Source organism: Scatophagus argus, chromosome 6 (genome assembly GCF_020382885.2).
Source record: "Scatophagus argus isolate fScaArg1 chromosome 6, fScaArg1.pri, whole genome shotgun sequence".
NCBI classification, from domain to species: Eukaryota; Metazoa; Chordata; class Actinopteri; family Scatophagidae; genus Scatophagus; species Scatophagus argus.
Window position 1 is genome coordinate 25,377,454 of NC_058498.1, and position 17,841 is coordinate 25,395,294.

Here is a 17,841-nt window from a genome sequence, read left to right on the forward strand (position 1 = left end):
TTTTATGGGATTACACATACCAGAATTCTTCATTTATTTAATCTCTTTGGTCACACTTAAACAGCATCCTTCAAAGCAACAAACTAACTGCCATTCTACAATTACCACTGGCTTTACATGCAGCAGCTACTGCCTGCTACAATCTCTGATTTAATGTTAAAGCAAACAGGACAACTTGAACCTGGTAATGAATGGCTCCTTAGTCCCAGGCTGTGCAGCAAAAGCTCATTTAATGCTAGAAAGCCATACTGTCCCCAACAATAAATATGAATCTTAAACTGTAAGTATGATCAGGCATATGTTTCTTGTTTTGCTTTCCTCCCTAAGGCAATGTCTTTATTATCCCCATGAGCACAGTATACTTTCTTTTATTAGGGTCCGTTTTAGCTTTAATATTCTGTTCTCCAATCAGAAAGCTCTTAGTCTTATGAAAACACTTTCAAACAATACAAATTGAAGCCGGAGAAATTTGTATTTACAGTTTGAAGTCCAGAGTCATTTTAGGTCAATGTAAAGACGCGTAATGGAAAGCGTGGACCTAATGAACTTTCTAATGAGCGCTGAGTAGCTGCTTGTTCCATATAGCTTCACTTCTTCACTGTTTTCACTGTTTTCATGGTGAGCTCAGCTTTGACTTCAGTATTTGTGTAATCGTTTGAACATTTATCCTAAATACTGTTGAGCTTTATCTCCTCGTTTGTACTCGGTGACTCAGTATTTGTGCTCTGCATTTTGGATTCTATTTTTGTTAGAGTCTAAACTTAACATGTGGGTTTGATCACTTAAAAAAAACAAAAAAAAAACCAACAAAAACAAAAAAAAACCCTGCTGACTGCTCCCAGTATTATAGTTTAATTTCATTTCCCCCCATGTGCTAATTTCATTGTATAATTTCCAAAAACTAATTTTGCTAATTGGTAACATGTAGCAGCTTATATGTGTCCCTGCATCACATTCTATCCACTGGATAAATTTAGAGGGTCATTTAGCACATTTTTTGCCCCATAACAACATCCAAAATCCACTGCACCACATAGATGCAAACCAGGAATGCTGTAGTTGCATGGTATGAGTCTGAACCACTAGGCCAGAGTCCTATTTTATATTTTCTTATTTTTGTTTTATTTATAACCCTGTTTTCATCCATTTCTTTACCTTATGTAAAGCACACTGAATTAGCTCTGATTTAGTGATGCTATACAGATGCTTTATCTTGTCTTCAGAACTGTACTTTAGTACCCAAACAATCAAATACTCAAAACTCAAATAATCACAATCAAATACTCTGGCGTTTATAGTGTACAGTGTATGCTTTGACCATTATCTACATTAGTATTATTCAAATACTAACACTGCAGTTGTAAAGCGTAGTGTGATTAGTAAAATTAACTGTCTAAAACAAAGCTAGAAGATGTCTATTTAATGGCGTTCTTAAATTGGGAAGTCAGCTTTATGAAATTATGTTAATAAGCACTGAACCACAGTAAACACTGTATGACCACAACTTTTGTTTTGTTTGTTCAGCTTATCATTATGAATTCTTTCCAGTGGCTGGATGAACTGCTGCCATCTCCCCAACTAACACAATCATGGGGTTTATTTTGATACTGATACTTTGATTTTTGATTTTTTTTTAGTCCGTTTAATTGGGCATCAACAATACAAAATGTTCACAGATATTGTCCTATTGGGCTCCAGCTCCCCCGCGACCCTGACGGATAAGTGGTATAGAAAATGGATGGATGGATGGATGGATGGATGGATATTGTCCCATTGGTCATCATCAATATTAAGCGCCAGATCGTGTTCCCATAATTTCCTTGTTTTCTGGGGAAAAACTAAAATAATGGATTCCATGGTATTGCAGATATGAGAAATATTCCCTCTCTGATTGGGGTTTACCATGAGAAGAGTGTCTAATAATGTTTGTGGGGGATGATTTGGAAAGTCGGGATAGTTTTTCTGAACAAAATGTCTAATTTGAAAAGAAAAAAAAAAGGTGAGCTGATGGAAGCTTAAATTTAGTCGACAGGTCAGTAAAGTCCAAAGTCCAGTCCAGTCCAAAGTTTAACCATAAAATATGGTTTAAAATTATGATTGTGGGATACTGGGGCATGGATGGAGGAACCTTGTAGGGCAAGATGCTTTCTGAATTGCCACCAAATCTTAGACGACTGAATGATTACTGGGTTGGTGCTAACATCAGTGGCTGACGCAGAAAGTTGAGAACACAGCCACGACCGCAACGAGATCGGAGTGGAAGACGAGTCTAATTGGACCCAGACATGCTGTTTGGTAGTGGATTCATCAGTCCAGTATAGAAGTTGTTGAAGGTTAGCTGCTCAGTAGTAATGTAAAAAACTGGAAAGGGTAAGGCCTCCAGTCCGTTTAGGAAGCTGATATATCTTTTTCTGCATACGTAAAGGTTTATTGGCCCAGGGAAAATTTGAAATTGATTTGTCAAGTACAAGAACATGTTGAAAGTAAAATAAAGAAACTTTGGCAGAACAGTCATTTGAATGAGGTTTACCCTTCCATCCAAGGACAGTGGCAAATTAGAATTAATCTGTTAAAATCTTCCTCAATTCTTTTAAGCAACGTGACACAATTACTATTGAAAGTGTTTATTAGGGACCTAGAAATGAAAATGCCTAAATATTTAAAACCTTCATTCACCCATTTAAAAGTGCCAAGGTTATCTGGCATTTGCAAATAGCTCAACCTTTCCAAAATTGAGTTTATAGCCAGATAGTTGGCCAAATTGTTTTAAAATGTTTAAGACTACCAGGTCCAGTGATGTCAAAGGATTTGATATGTAAAGGAGTAAACTATCAGCATGTAGTGACTACTTTTATTTAAATAAATGATCTGAGTACTTCTTCCACCATTGTTAACCAAGCACACAACACTGATTCGCCAGTTATAGCCAGTAGGTAGCACGTTCAGACTTGCAGAAACATGTCAGTTTCTATGTTTGTGTACTGTGTTTATTCACAGCTGCTAATCAGTTGATCCATAATCACTTTGACATTATTATTGCTTTAGCTAACAGATGGCAGTTGAGTTTTCTATTGAAGAAAAACAGAGGATGTCCTTGGCCGAAAAGTGAGTTGGTGGTGACAACACCGCTGTCATAAAAAGTGGCATTATGAAATAGGATATTAACTACAAGTACTATTTGGAAATATCTAAAAAGCACATTTTGTAACAAAAATTAGGATCGGATGTCTAATGGAGTGTGCCATTATTATGAAAATAAGGAGGATGGGATAACATTTTTAATAATTAGTTGAATTTTAACAATTTATTGTTTAATCAACATTTATTGTGTTCTTTTTTTTACTGCAAAGATACTGTCTTCTGACACAGTTAGTTTAATGGCTCAATGGCACCTCATGGCCCCCTCAGCTCTGTGCGCAGAGCTGGAATCCTACCCACAGCCACAGCGAGAATACACATCATTTCTCGTGGATTTGAAAAGCAGGCAATTTGCTACCACAGCTTGGACGTCACCGTCAGCCTGCTACGTTATAGTGTTTCCGGAAATAGCCGAACGTGGCCGACACCTCCCGATGGTGTCTATGCACGAACTGTTGGGGATGTTGCTCCCTCAGAGAGAAGCCACAGCGGACGGGCGGGCAGCAGACGGATACCACTGGTTTACCGGGAACACTGACCGACACTGAGGGGGGAACAAAAGTCCACAGGAGCATCAGCTGAGCGGAGTATTTCTCACGGGGCTTTTGGGGATCTTTTTCCTGCTCACCTCGGGGATGAGAGCAAGTGTTGCAGAACTGGAGGAATTGTAAGAGTCTTTTCTAAACTGTGTCTAATCTGGGGACCTCCCTGCTCTTCTCGTCTTCAGCATCCTTTCCAAAACGCAGACCTGCAGGAAACCTTAGAAAATGGTGAGTTACAGCATCATTTTTAACGACTGCTTTTGCTGTGTCAAGTGTCAAGAAATTCCAACGCTGACATCAGTTTAGCTGAAGCGCGCAGGCTGCGTGGAAAGCCCACTTATTTCAACACACAAGTCCGTGAACACACGCTTACATCTGACATTGCAGTCTACAATGACAGAACCTGACACCCTCATTTATTCAAATAAAAATGCAAAATTATACCCCAGTGATATGCGGCCCCATTTTGTCTAAATGTAATGTTATCTACAGCCATATAATCCTGAATAGAATTTATATTAAAAAAAAAAGTCAACTTTCATAGGCTTTGTGGGCTTGCTGAAGATGGGGCTGAAAGAGTTGTAAGGATTGTTAAGAGTTGTCAAAGAACTGCTTTTGGTTACAGTTATTCTTTTAAATCCGTGCCTTTGGGATTACCAAGGATTCCTTATTCTGAGAGATTTTTGAAAGCAGCTTGGCTCCACGCAAACCGTAATGGTGCTTGCGCTTGTGCATTGAAAATCAATCCGCTGCACCATATCCTTTTATTTGAAATTGTTTTCTGGATCAAAGCTGTGCAGCGGGGTGTTTTGTCTCATTTATTAAGTTAATCGGTGCTCTTCAGTAAGACACAAGTGTCAGCTTTCTGTGCAGACTCACACAATGATCCGCTATGTGCCACTGTGTGACCAAATATCGTTCAAAATGCGAATTGCTGGTCTGATTCATATATTGAAGCAAACATTCACATGCGATCATTTGTTCAAATAGTACGAATCTGCAGCCGCAACACCGTCAGCACGTCAGACTGTATTCGACTCTGCGCTGGGGTTTAGTCTGAGCTCTGTTGTGTTGTTGTTTTGTTATTCTTGGTAGTTATTATTATCACCCAGTTAAACTGCAGTCTAACGCAGGATTAAGATGTCCTGGTCATGTTCTGCACAAAATCCCAAAGCTTTAAGAGTGCATGACTTTGTGTGTGACATAATTGGCAGTCAGTTCACCTGGATTTGACAGAAGCCTAATTAGGCTGGGTGAAGAATACATGAATGAGACAGACCAAGTGGTGGGAGTGCAACAGATGGGGAGAAGAGCAGTGAGGCTCCAGAGGAGGTGGAGTCAGGGAAATAAGATTCTGAGAAGAGGAGGAAGGAGTGTTATGTGTGCCGAATGCCAGCACCGTGAATGTATTATGATGTTTGTGTGTTGCTCCTCTCCTGCATGAGCCTCAGACCTGAATGCTGAATGCCTTACAGCCAGCCACACACACACACACACACACACACACACTGCTGCTGGCATGCTGTCAACTGTGTTTTGACACCCCAGTGTTATTCTCAGCCAACAAATTATTAAAACATATCCGTATTAGTTAAAGGATCACTCCATTGTGATCTCTTTTTTTTTTTGTCATTGTATTGTTGTGTATGACATGGGTCTCTGTTAATCTGGATTATCCCTGCAACCATACTGTCAACTGTTTATACAAGTCTTACTTCATAGAAAGATATTCCAATAAACATAAGTACCTGTATATACCAATAAACCCAAAAGCAAAACCAATAAAACAAGCATGTGGCAAAAACACAATTGTCAGTGAACATCCTAATATCCTGTCCGATATAAACGAGGTTTTGAGATTTGATGTTCAGCTGTGATGTTTGACGTAGTGTCTATGATAACCAAGTGTACCACGCTGCCAAGAACGTCTTTAGCAGGCTTAGTGCAGGTCTGAGCCCCAGATGTAGCCATCAGTCAGACTGTATACGCAAAAATCTGAGGTGTCAACCGATAACCAATGACCCAATACATCAAGCCTCAGTACGAACATAATAATATAACAAATATAAACTCTTTTTACCATTTTGTTCATATGGTAAAGAGTGTTTTTACCAGTTTTTCAACAATAAAGCTTTAGAAAATGAATGAAAATTGGTGCAAATGTAAGGAAATAAATAGCAAATCATCTGTCTTCAGAATTTAAACATTTTTTTATTCATTTAATGTACATTTAAGTTCGAACTGCGAAGACATCTTATATGAGGTTTGTGAATTTATGTAGGAATTTATTATACAGAAATACACGCTCATAGAATGTGCTGTAACTATACAAGGATCCGCTCATTAAGTATTACCGCTTATCCTGTGCGGGGTTGCGGGAGGCTGGAGTCTGTCCCAGCCAGCTTTAGGTGAGAGGCGGGTACACCCTGGACCAGTCGCCGGTTCATCCCAGTGCTGACATACAGAGACAGACAGACCATTCACGCTCACATTCACACCACTTAACCTACCTTAACCTGGTGGAGGATACAGGAGTACCCATAGGGAATCCACGCAGACACAAGGAGAACATGCAAATTGCACCCAGAACGGATATTTTATATCAAATAAAATTTTACTTTGCGTCTGGAATAAATGCTGTTGTTGAATTTCTTGACTGTCAGTTTCCATTGCTGTGAGCACACAGAATGAAATCTATCATAAAGTAAAAATCTAACCACTGTCTTAGGGTAGAGGCCGAGACAGAAATCTTAAAATATCACACTCAAACCATCAGCAACCATCAGTACTGAGAGATTTTTTCAGGATGGACTAGTCTTTCATATTACACAATTCATAATGCACTGAAAAATGTATTGCTAACGTTGGTGCAGATGCTTACTGCAGCTTCACCCTGACAGTAAGTCGCTAAATGTCCCTACACCAGTAAGAAGTGAAATACTTGTTTTCCAGTTATTTGCAGAAGCAGACATGTTTGATAGATTTAATTTAATGACTGCAGGTATTTGTGTGTGTTAATCTGATGACAAACTTCCTTCTTCTGGTTGATCACAGTGCTGTCTGAGGCTTTGGCTGCTGGTATTACAGCTTGGCTTCCCTCTGCCTCTGCTCACACTCAGCCGTCCTCTCCACATTGATAAATTCTGTGTAATTTCAGGGATGAACAGGCATGAAAACATATGGGTGGACAGGGCTGCTGTATTTTGGCATTCTGTGTATACAGCATTTTCATCCAGGCTAGAGTCTGCGCACTGAAACAGGAGACTACAGAACATGGGAAATTATTCTACACACGACCTTTATGCTTAATTTGTTAGCTCTTTACGAAAGTTTCTGCAGTCAGGATGAGGGAAATTATATTGTAATATAGCCAATCAAATCTTACATAAATCAGCATTTTGTCAGGGGAAGAGCAGACGGTCACACTGAGCCAGCTTCTCAGCGGCACTATATCAAACAGCATGCAGATGTCACTTGGTTTCTTCTGTTTCCCCAAAGAACTTCGTTCTTTATTGGAATAATCCTAAAAAACTATCAATAATGGTTTTAGAAAAAATGTTGACATTATCTTTAAGAACAAAAAAAGGATGAGTTCATCTGGTTTTGAACTTAAAACTAGAGCGGATATGCTCAGGAGGTAGGGCGGGTCGTCCTATAATAGGAAGGTTGATGGTTAGACCCCCAGCCACAGCAGTCACCGTGTCCTTGGGCAAGACGCTCAGCCTTAATGGCTTGCTCTTGATGGCTCTTCTGTTGGAGTGTTTGTGTTAATAGTTCCTGATGGACAGGTGGCACCTTACATGGAATTCTCTTCCACCAGTGTATGTGTGAACAGGTGAACGTGTACGTGTGAACAGGTGAGTGCTGGCTCATGTTGTAAATCACTTTGAGTGGTTGGTCAGACCATAAGCTCTATATAAGTACATTCCATTTCCATTTTTTTCAACATGTGAGAGAACAGGGCCTTATTTCAAAGTGAATCTCTGGGTTTTCATTCCAGAAAGAGGGGTATCAAACTCTAACCTAGTCAAAGTCTGAATCTTCGGAAACATTGAAATCCAGCTGGATATTGGTTCATTGCCCAAGGACTGTCTTTACCCTTTCAACATAAGATCATCATTGTGGATTTATTGATCAGAATAAAATCCATAGGCTGCATTGTCCTTCTCTTCCCCTGCACTCTTTAAGTAAAATAAATCTGTATGAAACTTAGGCACACAAGACGCTGATCAGTGAGCAGTCAGTTGTCATGCTGTGATTGGTTGTACTGGTGGAACATTCCTAGTTATCATATCATTTCAGAGATCATTTCTGAGTAAGGATGATTTGTTCTACAGCGGAAATTCGTGGCTTAAAAGTGAGTCTTTGAATGTAGACTTGTTTTTATATGTGAAATAAACATCTAAAAATGTATGATCTGAATTTCAGTCTTGTCTGTTTCATTCATATTTTCATTTGAATACGCGTGAATAAATGGCTATTTAAAAATCATCTTGGTAAATGATGAATGAGTGGACTACGCTGAACATGCAGTGTTAACCTACTGACAGGATCCGCACTGACAAGCGTTCATATTTCTAGCTGCACAGGTTTAAAATGAAGGCTCTGCCTTTTGCTGCGCTATTTACCCACTGCCACGGTAAATCATTGTGTCGGAGCTCCACTGATGATGACTTTTATTAATTTCCCATGCACCTGCTTCACTCAGTTATCATACTCAGAGCTGACTGAGCTAATTCAGCTATTGTGGAACCAAAACTCCCATCTCATGATTAGTCAAACCACAGTTCAGGATTAAACTCAGAGTGTGTTAAACCTGCTTTCTGAATGCTTGGTGCAGTTAAGTTGTGTTTCCTCCTGCAGCACCTTCAGAGAGAAGAACTTTTCTTAATTGTTTTCTAAGGATGCAGAAGACTGCTTCCTATGAACAGAAGGTTTCTTAATGGACTGAATGTATATAATATATAACATCTGAAACAGTCAGTGTTAGACAGTTAGACAGTTAACAATGATTCTATTTACAAAATGTTTGTTGATCAGTTTATGACCAACACAGGATCAATTTAAAAACGAACGATTTTTTTATAGGGGACTCATTATGCTAATTGGTAACTATATATTTTTATTACAGTGGGGCTCCACTAGAGGGTCAGGATTTGAAGTTTATGTTTAGCTTGTTTCCTGTTTTATTTGGTAGACTTTCTCCTCTGTTCACTTCCTGTCTTTATCTGGTGTCCCTCGTTTTTTGATTGTTAGCCCCGCCCTGATTGTTTTCACCTGTGTCTGGTCCCTGTTCTCTGTCAGTGTCTGTGTTTTCCTCGTGTGTCTTGTTGGTTTGTCTGTGTAATTTGTGTAAGCTCTGTTCCCTTGAGTCCCTGCTGTGTTTCCTGCTTTACAGGTTTCTCTGTGAGCTTACTTCTTTGTGTTTTTGGTTTCTGTATTTGCTGTATGTATCAGTTTCCTTTATATCCCTGTGTTTGGTGTGTGTCCATGTTGCTCTGTTGTTCTCTGTTCTGTGTTCCCTTGCCTGAGTTCTGAGCTGTCAGTTGTCTTCTGCATTTTATGTTTCCAGTATCTCCTCTGTTTTGTGCATCTGCTTCTCTGTGCCCCCTGAGATTTCCTTTTCCTTTTGTTATTCAGTTAATTCAGCTATTTATATTAGCTTTCATATTGCACCCTAGTGGATAACTGGTTTAGCCTGAAATGATCAAAATTCTGAAGTGAAATAATTCATTTAGTGGGAATTGTTAAAATAATAATAATAATAATATCTACGGTTTTACTGACACTTCTTTCACAATGTAAACTCAGTTGAAAAGAACACGTGACATCGCTAGTTTGGCCTCTATATCAAATTGATACACTTCCTGGGCGCTTGGTGATCCTCAGTGATCTGATATCCCACAACTTCTCAACTTCAAACTTTGACATTTGAAGTTGCACAAAGAATTACAAATAGTAATTGCAAGTAACTCTGTTGTTAAAATTGCATTACATTTGATGAGTGCATTATTACTTTCAAGCTCCTAGTTGAGACTTGTCACTCTTCACTTGGGATTTGGCTCTGAGCATGCCTTCACTTCAGTGTAAAAACATGACTTAAAAGACAAAGAGTTTGTCCCATTTCTGCCAAAAATACATGAGTGCATACATTCTTACCATTGGATTGATGTCATTTCTTGTAAACAGGCTGTATCTCTGCAGTGCAGAGAGCTGATTTTAAAGCAAAAGGCCCTGTACATCATCCATCCATCCTGCTTCCTTTAAACAGAAGGTTTCTTAATGGGCAGTTCAACAGACTGAATGTATATAATATATAACATCTGAAACAGTCAGTGTTAGTCAGTTCAGTTAACAGACAGTTAACAATGAATCCATCCATCCATTTTCTATACCGCTTATCCGTCAGGGTGGCGGGGGAGCTGGAGCCTATCCCAGCTGACTACGGGCGAGAGGCGGGGTTCACCCTGGACTGGTCACCAGTCAATCACAGGGCCAACACACAAAGACAAACAACCACACACTCTCACACTCACACCTAGACGCAATTTAGAGTAGCCAATTAACCTAATGTGCATCCAGACCGGGATTCGAACCTCTTGCTCTGAGGCAACAGTGCTAACCACTGCACCACTGTGCCTCCCCTGGACATGATCAGTTGGGAGAATTTCAGTTTGTCGTGATATTCTTCCAGGGTTGATTGACCTATCTACAAGACAGTACAGCTTGTCTCCTTTCATTCCCACAGAGAAACAGGGTGATAATACCATGTTTCCTTCACTGAAACACTCTGTTGCTTGCTCTTCAGCCAAAGTGTGTTGGCAGTGGTGTTTCATCTCACCTCATACAGAGGGGAAGATTCTATCAACACAGACAGACCTGTAATTTCCTCACTGCGACACAGGATGGTTGCTAGAATCAAAAATGATCTCTGCAATGGGTATTTGGCCAGTGCAGATTTTGATAGCGTCCTGCTTGAAGAATATCTATGAGATGAGGAGTGTGGACTTGGGCAACGTGATGTTTGGATCGACCCATAACACCTGCGGGTCAGCTTATAATAAAACGTGTTTGGGGGTTAGGTAACAGGTTAGGTGACAAAGTGTAAAATCATGATTTTTTTATTTTTTTTTTTATCTATCTGCATTGTGTGACTGTGCTACAGTTACTGTACACCTGTTGAAGCTGTTGTACTTGCACTTCACACTGTCAGCAATCAAGAAGTAATTTATTGTTAGCGAATGCTTGTGCATGGAAAGTCTGTTTCGTTTCATTTTGATCGGTAGTTAAGAGGCTTTGCTCGGCCGCCGGGTCTCAGGATGACATTCTGTTTATATTTGTCAGTCCTCCTCTTGTGCTTATTCTGTAGTTTAAGTTACTGCCAGTGCCCCTTTGTCTCTTCTGTCTGTCAGCTTTGTCTCAGCACTTCTGCTTGCTTTCCTGTCAGAATTACATGCCTGCTATTTACTGCAATGCATCAATTACTGTATTAAGACCTAAGAGCAGAAAGCTGAAAGCTGAACTGTGGGGCTGATGCCAGATATACTTTGCAGCTGATTAAAGCCAAAATGTGTGGATATTTTGAAATCACTGAAAGAAATGAGGTGTAAAGCTTGGAGCAGATAGAGAAATGTAGTGATTACTGATCAAAACTCCCACCACCCCTTTTGTATCTCCTCTGTGAAGCCTCCCTTCCACTCTGCTCCAAACTGCAACATGTTATAGGATGAATAGATTCCAGTGTTTAAACTGTGACCTGAACGTGCCCCTGGATGCTCTCTGAATGTAAAATCTTCTTTCGTCATCTGTTTAAGGCTGTCAATGTATTAGGGCTGTGCAGTCTTGAAAGATGCAAGTAATACCTACGCTTTTTAGAATGAACAAGTGTTTGAATGCTTTTCAAACATCCGTGGGTCATTTAAGCTCTCTCTTAAACTTAAAATTTAGAAAATAAATAATGAAATAAACATATTTCACAATACATGTGGAAACTCAACCCCATGTTGTTCTGACAGACTGCCAGTGTAGCATTGCAAGTGAATAATCTTAACTGAAGGTGTGCTGACTCACTTGCATCTCGTGGTCTTCTTCAGTAAACAGAACTGGAATACGTCTGGTGATAACTAATACCTTCTGTATCTGTTTAATGATGGTCTCTGGTGTCAGATGTGAGTGTCCTCCCTGATCCAGGTGTCCACAGACTCATCTTCCATGGCCTTTTGACATCTTTATGGCTGTGTGGACGTGGTGTCTGTGATTGGTTTTGGTCTGATGCCATAATTATTTACCAAGTCTGCAGCTCCCTGTGGTTTATCATGCTCTGCAGCAGCTTTCAGCCGACACATCCTGTAAATTTAAGTTATGTTTTTATGTTGTCATGTGTCATATTTCCTGTTTTATTTTGTTATACTCCCCCACACGCACACACACACACACTTCCTGCATTTATTTTCTGTCAGTTTTGCTTGTTTACCCCACCTTGTTTAGTTCTATCTGTTTGTGTTTATTAAACGGGTATTGTGCCTTCACTCTGTGCGAGTTTGTCCTAAGTACCCATGTCTAGGGTCCCAGCCTTGTATTCCTTGTGTTGAGTGGTTTTCTGAGTTTTTTGGATTTGTGCTTGCCTTTTTGACCCTACCTCTGTCTTTGCCTTTTTGGATTTGTTTGCCTTCTGTGATTGATATCCTATGTACCAAACCCCGTTTTGGACCATTAAAGACAGAGAGACTTTTTATCAAGACCTGCTCTCTGAGTTGTGCAATTGAGTCCTGTTGACTGTGGTTATCCAGTTTCAACATCAGCGTAGTTGTTAAGCTTGTTTTGCTTGGCTTTCACTGCTCTCATGAAGAGTGAATATAGAACCTATGTTGATGAGGTGTCTGCAAGCACATCTCCAAAAAAATGAAAATGTTGCTTTGTAACTGCTGCATTTGTAAAAAAAGCAACTCTTTACTAACAAATTTGCCATATAAACTTAAAAATTGAAGATATAAGTAAAAAATAACATTTATTGTAGATTTAAGGAATGGTTTATGGTAAGTAGTGACTTGGTAAGTATTTGTCTTGAACAGTTGGGATTGTCATTCATCAGCCACTTGTTCCAGCTCCTCACCGCTGTTCTTTGATGCAAGTAGTTGTTAAATTGATATAATGCAACATTAAATTATTATTTATCCATTTGCAGTCAAGAATAGCCATGCTTTGGTAGCATACAATAAATATATTTTATCAGCTGGGCAAAAAAACAACAACAACAACAACAGCAACAAAAAAGAAACAAACAAAAAATCAGTACCCACATCAGTGTGAATCTGCTTTATCCTGTGTTTGTCTTGCAGGAAGTTATATTTGTCATGTTCATTCAGTATGATGTTTGCGATGTTTTTTGTTTTTGTTTTTGTTTTTTTTAAAGCTAAAGTTAGTCCTGCTGGTTAAAACACACTGTTGTTCATTATTTGATGGCACCTACATAATTTAAGCAACAGGAAGTCAAACTGCTTTAATGAAAATTTTCTGCCCAGTTTCATCTGATATTCATTTAACTCACTGGATTCCCTCATTAAAACTCTCCAGCATTCATATCTTCTGAAATAAAAGCCTGTGAACACATCTATTATTTTGTGCAAATGTTGTTTGAGAGTTCTGATTTGGTGTGAACTGCTCAATGAAAACGCATGTTTAAAATCTTGAGGTCCCCAGAGGCCGACAAGATGGGATGGAACAAACCATGACTTTGGAAATAATTTGACAGTAGGCACTTAAGCTTCACTTTTAAGCCAGTAAAGATGAGGAAAACGCTATGAAAGCGATCATAACAGCTGAGCTTGTATCTTAGAAACATATATGTTTACACTAAGACTTATTTGGACAATTTCCCATTCTTTGTTGTAACTGTTCCATAAATATAATGAACATAATGTGAACTAGCATCATTTATTTTTTTTCTGAATGGAAGGTACTTTCATATTTTGCTGCCCATTGCCTAGTGTAACAGACATTGTAATTACATTTTTCCTTCATAATAACCTGCCAGTTATTTACACCAAACAGACCTGCTGTATTTGTCTGCTTGCACTCTGCAAGAAAACAAATGGCTCTAACGAGTAAAACATGGCCACTGGCAGCTATTTAGAGAGTTAGAGTTCCCCCCCTTGTGAATGTGCAAGATTTAGAATAATTTACATAAATAGAGCATGGCATGAATTGGTTACATTTGGTTAAATACTGTTCAGCCTTGATATCTAAATCTGTAAAAATGTTTGTTTCATTTTTCTTATTTGCTAGATCAAATAGGGAATTCTGCACTGAATGAAGTCTCCATGGATTTTTTCAAATGTGATATAAAAGCTTTTCAAAGTTGATATAAGACAAGACAAGACAACTTTATTTGTATAGCCCATTTTTACAAGCAGTTTGTCTCAAAGGGCTTAACATAACATCAGCAACATCCTCTGCCCTTCGACCCTCACATCGACTAAGGAAAAACTCCCAGAAAAACCTTTAACAGGAAAAAATGGAAGAAACCTCAGGGTGAGCAACAGAGGAGGGATCCCTCACCCAGGACGGGCAGACGTGCAATGGATGTTGTACAGGCAGGAAAGCAGTTAACAACATGAGAATGACATTACTAAAAAGACAAGGAAAACAAAATCTCCACTCATGAAAAATTTAAATTTTCATGTCATTCATCCATTCAGTTTCACCTTCCATACCACCTCAATATGATTTTAACATTTCACAAGACTGAAATTATAATAATGAAATTATGATGAAATGCTGTGTCATTCATGTATATTTTGTGTTCTGTTGAAAACCACTATCCTATCAATTCAATTCAGTTCAATTCATTTATATAGCACCCTATACAATCAAGATCACCTCCAGACGCTCCATAGAGACCCAGAGCCCGAACCCCCGAGCAAGCAGACAGTAGCAAGGAAACCCCCCACCCCCCAGTAGGAGGAAACCCCGAGCTAGACCCGGCCCGCAAGGGAGAACCACCCCGCTGATAGTCGGTGCACAGAAGAATGACAGGCAGATGTCAACAGTAGACATTGGGTTGGTCATAGAGCCGGCTACAGTTCAACATGAAGATCTGGATGGAGAGATACCTGCAGAAAGATACAGAGAGAGAGAGAGAGAAAGGGAGGGAGAGACACAAAACTACAAGGAGAACTGGACACACAATTAGTGACATAAAATAATGAACTGTATGGTAATCTGATGAGGGGAGAGGATGTTATTATAGATGTTATCGGCCAATATTAAGTATGAACTGAAGTCTTTTCATGCCAAAACCAACTTAATCGCTTTTCTGCTAAAATGTTATTTCCTGATCTGAAAGAACATTTCAGCTGGCATGGGACATGAAGACTAAGTAACTGAATAACACGCCATGTCAGATTTCACAGCCTGTGGTCGAGGAGGGAGCTCAATCATATTAGAGGTCAGAAAAGTCAGACTAAACATTTTCATTGGTTGCAACAGTTTGCCTGACATTTAACAGGTCTTTTATTATCAAAAACAAGTGTATAAAAATATTTTCTAACAAACACCATCTGGGTGTCCAGACGTGAATCTGAACACATATTATTGGCCAACAGACATTTTCTGTGGCTTATTTTGTCAGCATATGGCTGGATTTTATGTAGATTTTGCACATGTGCTCTCTGTGTGTGGGTGTGTGTATGTGTGTGGACCTGTATTCCTGTAGTTGTGGGGACAAAATTCTGTTTAGGCAGTCACATTTTGATTACCTTATGAATTCTGTTCATGGGTCTGTCTGACTCTGATGTCTGTCACTTGGATTCCGTGGGACACTTGAAAAATACCCTTGAAAACACCGGAATGTTTTTGTTCTGTACAGTCCTCATCACAAGGAATAGTGGACTAATGCAGATGGTAATGAATGGAGAAACAACAAAGCAGAAACACACTGTACTATAATGTATTATTGGACACACTTAAATTATGTACTGGTGCTCCTAAATAAAAAAGTAAATGTAAATGGCAAAGTATAGCAGCAAATCCTCACATTCGGGAAGCTGGAAACAGAGAATGTTAGACATTTTTACTAGAAAAGTGATCAGCTTATCATTGGTACTCTACCTCTGATCATGTTAGCATTTAATCAAGTGGTGGAACTTCATGCTGCCAATGGTTTGGACTGTGTCTAACTATGCCCAGATGAATGTGGAATGGGTTTGACTCTTCTTTGGAATGTGTCATATCAGTTTAAAAACGAATCTATGCTAGTTGGAATCCTAAATACTTCGTTTTCCATGCTGGGTGAGCAGCTTTCATCAGAATGATTGGGTGCCGTTATGATACACGCGATGCACCAGCAGTTGGACTTCACTTTCTGTTCCAAACAGGTTTGATGGACCTGTAGATTTGTTTAAATGCTGTCTAATCATTGTGTTTCTAGTTCTGTCTGATTTTGTAGTGATGTTGCTGCATGCCAAGTGATACTGTAACATATATCCAAATTGTAGCAAGTTAAACTGTCCATCCATTTTCTATACCACTTATCCATCAGGGTTGTGGGGGAGCTGGAGACTATCCCAGCTGACTACAGGTGAGAGCTGGAGTACACAATCGCAGACACACAAAGACAGAAAACCACACATGCTCACCTAGGGGCAATGTAGAGTAGCCGATTGACCTAATGTGCACCCATCTGTCTTTGAAATACTATATAATATTAATGAAACACTGAGCTGTATTTGACGATGATTATGTTGACAGTATGGGACTCTACAGCTGCCTCAGAATACATGAAACATTGTCTAATGCACATATGGTATATCATGCTGGTCTCTAATGACTCTTGCTATTGAGCAATGATATTATTAATTGCATTAGATGCTTAATTTTCTAATGAGCAATATTTCAGGTAAAGTATTATCCAGTCAGTCACATTGACACAATCCATTGTCAATGACTTGATATTCATGACTGTGCAGTATATAGCCAGTGGTGGCAATACAAAAGCTGTAAAGGCAAGTATATGGAGTGTCCTTTATAGGGCTTTTATGGTGCCTCCCTCTTACAGGACACAGATAGGTGCTGGAGTGGCCAGCTGTAAAGGAGAAAGAGGATAGAGTGCTCTATCCGGCCTTGACATGGCCACTAAATCTGGACCGAAGTGGATGTGCTTAATAAAATATTCTGTCATTGTCTCAAAGAAGTCACGCTCATGCTGTTTGTTTTCTAGACATATAATCAGATGTTAGACACAGTCATATTTAAATAACTTGAATAACTTTATGAACATTTTTGTTCATCAAAATGACATATTTAGAAGTTTTTTTTCCACCAAAAATTCCCCTCATGCCTCAAAAATACGTTAGATATAACTACTGCGTTTTTGAAGTAGTCTTTGCATTTGTCTCCACACACCTCTACACTGCTCTCCTGTAATAGTGATAATGTACATCCAGGTCAAGACTTCCTTGTTTGTGTCCTTGGGGTATTTCTGACAGCCAGATTGGCAATCTTGGAAGCCATCAACTATTGTCTGATGACAACTTATCTGATCCCTATATACCAATATCTGCATGTGAATCCAGATGAATTTAGGTGTTATTTTTCTGAAGATGCGCGTTTGTGGTTGTCAGGATGAGTTACCACTTTCAGATAGATTTTCTACAATTCATATTCATATAAATTGGCGTACTACAGCCTGTTCAGCTATATCCATATCATCCACACTTGTTTTTTGCTGGAATGCATTCTCCCACTGCCACTGGAAATCAGCGTCTTTCATAATACCACCTACAAAGCTTGTATTCCAACCAGCTCTCAATGAGCATAACGACTAATCTGTTGAATCACTGACTACAAGACAATTAATATCCCCTTCGGTAAACCACAGCTGCTCTGTACATGAGCAAGAACATCACTTTTTTTCACATCTCAGCCTCTCTTGATAACATTTGAAAACCTGACTCCTAATCTCAGCACTAGGGTTTGGCATGGGTCACATTTGAACCAGTCTTTTTACTGATACCAGTAACTGGAATTCGCTGCAGTACCCTTATTTGTACTTTACCCCTCTGTAATATCAAATGAAGAATTTTAGTTAAAAATTACATAATTTTTTTGGTTTCTTGGGAACACATAAATTATGCGCTGGTGCACTTAAATGACAGTCGGGCAC

General features: G+C 39.2%; 1 protein-coding gene across 12 annotated transcripts in view; it reads left to right on the top strand.

Annotated features, from left to right (window-relative positions):
- Positions 1–3,356: 3,356 nt before the first annotated feature.
- Positions 3,357–17,841, top strand: part of ptprfa (protein tyrosine phosphatase receptor type Fa) — a 284,242-nt gene continuing 269,757 nt past the window's right edge. For 6 of the 12 annotated variants that reach the window (XM_046392938.1, XM_046392940.1, XM_046392948.1 and 3 more), the window contains exon 1: positions 3,357–3,908. The gene's annotated coding sequence lies outside the window, so the exon portion shown is untranslated. The remainder of the gene's footprint in view (positions 3,909–17,841) is intronic. The other 6 variants (XM_046392947.1, XM_046392944.1, XM_046392950.1 and 3 more) reach the window with 1 other exon arrangement.